At 38.7% G+C, this 3921-nt stretch overlaps 1 pseudogene; it reads right to left on the bottom strand.

Moving 5' to 3' along the window:
• Positions 1-353: 353 nt before the first annotated feature.
• On the bottom strand, positions 354-3669 carry LOC138046928 (protein fem-1 homolog B pseudogene; annotated as a pseudogene).
• Positions 3670-3921: the final 252 nt, after the last annotated feature.

Below are 3921 nucleotides of genomic sequence, written 5' to 3'. Positions count from 1 at the left end.
GTGTAACTTTTTATTGGTTAAAAATCACGGGTAACGTCCCAGACTTCCATCAACTTCCTGTTTATAATGCCACGCTATGGTATTTCTTTTCTGTTCACTTCGCTCGCCATAATATGGATTCGGTTTTGCAATTCAAAAGCTGTTTTCAATATTCGTTCCCACTTTTGGAGTTAAAGATTTTTTTGCTTCGCTTAAATAAAATACGGAATTAAATATAGAATATAAATTTTTGGATTTCTAAGTTCTTAAAAACTGTGGGAAAAAACCATTTATTTTAGTTGTAAATAATGTCACGCTTTGTGATTCTTTCATGTTCTATTTGATTGATTATGTGAATATTTAAACACACTCCATTTTTATTTGAATTTTTATTTCAATATACTTTTTATCTAATACTAAACCCATTGTATATTCCTTGCTAATATGCTCCTCATTTTTAATTCCACAGTTAATATAACATTTTAATTTGTTATTAATAATTCTATCTAATACGAAAACCCGTAGCTTTTTCCTATTAATATACTCCATGCTTTATTTTTAACTAAACGCTTTCGATACGAATATCTATTTTCTAAACACTGCATTTTTATCTACAGATATCATCAAATAACAACATCTTTAATAAAAACCCGTTGTGATTTAATTAAAATAGTTCTATCCGAATAAGCTCTGCTCGTTCCGAATAGCAAAATTGTAATTAAAACACAACCTGTTTCTTTCCATAAACACCATATTTGTTACCTGATTTGTTATCAATAACAGTATAAAATGCTGAGATTTGACAAAAGTTATTAAAACAGTTAATTTTATTAGAACAAAATGCTAAAAATGTGCTGATAGCCCCAACTACTATACTGGAGTTTGCTTCCACAGCATCGCGCCGCTATATTTAAAACTGCTTTTTAGAAACTCTCTCCTCGGTTTACGAAGTGTCAGATCCGCTACAATATTGCAGAGATGGTAGTTAGTCTGATCAACATTCCTTCTTACGAAAGAGTTCCTGAGGACGGGCGGGGTGTCCTCATTCAACATTTTGTACATCAATGTTGATTTGGCACGAAGCCGTCTCGTATCTAGTGTATCCCAAGAGAGGGTTTCAATTATATCAGTAGCATGAATGTCATAACTGGCACCAGTTAGAACTCTAGCAGCACGAAATTGAAATATTTGGAGCTTCTCTTTTAGGAATTTGCCGCAGGTGTCCAACAAAGGGTTTCAATATTCCAAGTAAGGCTGTACTAAGCTCTTATAAACCTTTTCAAGTATGTTTGTTTGTCAATGTGACTAAGTTTTATAATGTAGTATTGTTATCAATGATAAATATATGAAAGTAATTGTAAGGCACTAGAAACTGCTGTATGAAGCATCTCTAAGCTTTAACAAGTTCAGTGTAAACTGATGAATTTTTTGACAGTCTCAGGAACTACACCAACATAAGATAGACCAAATTTTTGCACAGCTCTTGCGGCAATACATTTTAAATCCAGTCTTTTCCTTGTCGAAAGAATTCTTCGCGATTCATCGGTTTCGGCAATGTCTATGGGTGTTTTCCTGTCCTTGTTTACTAAATCCTCATGGGCTCCTCCATCTAACAGTGTCTCTAATACATCTCTTAAGAGCTGCACATCGCTGGCACTAGGTTTAAAAGCCACAGCTAAATGAAGAACACTGTCCCCCTCTCTATTGACAACGTTGACACTACACCCAGCGTTTAAAAGCAGTCTTACCGTCTTGACGCATGGAGTCTTGAACACATGTTCAATTCCAGCTGGAAAATCCACTTTTGTTGGAGTTTTACACCATGATGCCAAGTGGAGAAGAGTGTTTCCCTCACGGCTTCGAGGGTTTAAGAGCAGGAATTGTTTAACTGACTTAAGAATATCTGCTTTGTCTTGTTCCGGTCCTTGCACTTTGGTATACAGCATTAGAAGGTTCAATGCATAATAAAGCAGTTTTTCTAATTCGTCAACCTTAGATACCTTTTGAAGGTTTCTGGATCGTAGTTCCTGTTCCTGCAATCTCTTATATTCAAAACACAGATCATCAAACACTTCTTTTATAAACGCTGACCTTAAGACCACGTTTTTTACCAGCATCTCCGCAAATACACCAACAAGATAATCCGGTATAGTGTCTGTGATCGGCCTATTGCAGCGTCTGGTTATTTGCATGGCATGTCGCCACAAACCAATGCAAAGATCATAGCTGCCACAGTCTGCGTAAATGGCTCCACAGTATCTGATTGGAAAGATAATTTCTGCATTGTCATTCCCAAGGATTCTTTCTCTGATTAAAAGGCCCTCCATGCGTATGGCATGATTATCATCCTCCAATAAGGAGAGTTCATCAGGAGTGTTACTCTCCTTTCTATTCTGGTAAGCACCAACAGTTTCCATTTCCGTTTTGAGGAAGGGACAGGATGGGTCTTTAAATCTCTCATCCATGCCACTTTTCATGTAAAAATATGCTTTTTGGGGCTGTTCATTCGCCGCCATAGTGGCACCTAGAAGCTCAAGGGCATCAATTCTCTGTTCTGTTTTGCATTCCGCTTTACTGCAAAAATACTCAACCAATTCAGCTTTACTGTTATTACTAGCTGAAAGAAGTGGTGTTAATCGATTACAGTTTGGCACCTGTACTGCTCCGAAAGCAAGTAGCTTATTGACGATCTCAAGGTGCCCAGCCTCTACAGCATAGTGGAGAGCCGTGTCACCGTTCTTGTCTTGTAGATTTACATTTGCACCGTGTTCGATGAGATAGGTAGCAACACTCATGTGCTCTTTATAGCATGTTATCATAAGAGGGGTACTCCCAATTTCATTAGTCGCATTAATATCAGCGCCTTCCTCGACCAAATATGTCACAATATCAAACCACCCGCTGTAAGCGGCTGCTCTCAAAGGAGTAGATTTCGTGGAAGTTCGGCCGTCGATTTCAGCATTTCTGTCGATCAAAAATGCCACAACATCAAGATGTCCAGCTGCAGCAGCCGCCCACAGAGGTGTACAACCCTCAATCGGATTTGGATTATCCTTGTTTTCAAATTTCAAAGTTCCCCGAGCTTCGATGTCTGCTCGGTAGCTCAGAAGCTTCTTCACAGAATCCAGGTTTCCATTGCGTGCAGCAATGATCAGCGGAGTCACGACTTGATTGCCATCTTCCGTTTTCGCTTCCAACGCTATGCTTCTCTCGCTAGCGTTCATCTGTTTCAGAACATCGCAAAGTACGTCAACCACATTGTCTCGAGCAGCTTTGTAGAGTGTATCCACATTTCTTATGTTGTCATCCATTTTATAGCACTGTAAAGCGTTGTAAGCCAGAAATTTAAACTATACTTCCGGCATGATTTACTGGAATGATTACATCATGCGTTGCGCGAATACCTCTTGAAATTAACTAATTCAGCTGATCCTTAAGTCATAACCGTTTGAAAATTCTGCAATTAATTCAACCAAATTTAAATTGCAAACATGAATCAATTCAGTCACCAAATTATCATAAGTTCAACTGTCTGACTGCTTATTTGTCAGTAGGCCCGGTTTTCTTTAGAGTTTTGTTTGCTTTCTTTGTTCTTTCAGGAGAACTGATAATGTCACGCAGTAGGTTGCGTGACTCCGTTCGGAGCATGCGTTGGCGGGTAGTAAGAGGCACGCGACAAAAGATTTTGTTGAAGTTTTGAACACTGGCTAATGTATCAGTGTATTCTAACTGCGCCCATGCACCACCCCCACCTCCGGGCTAACACTGTGTTGAACTACTTTTTTCTGGGATTACAAATTCCCTTGGGCGGGAATACTTTAAGCTAACGAATGCCCCGTGGCAGGGACCAAGGGAGGACGAAATACATCATTAATTTTAATTAAGTAACGTAACGTAACGTATTAAACGTTATTCGCTTACACAATTACTGGTAAACCAAGT

This window comes from Montipora capricornis, chromosome 4, assembly GCF_036669925.1.
Source record: "Montipora capricornis isolate CH-2021 chromosome 4, ASM3666992v2, whole genome shotgun sequence".
NCBI classification, from domain to species: Eukaryota; Metazoa; Cnidaria; class Anthozoa; order Scleractinia; family Acroporidae; genus Montipora; species Montipora capricornis.
The sequence above is the reverse complement of the archived record's forward strand: the minus strand, read 5'-3'. Positions and strand labels throughout refer to the sequence as shown.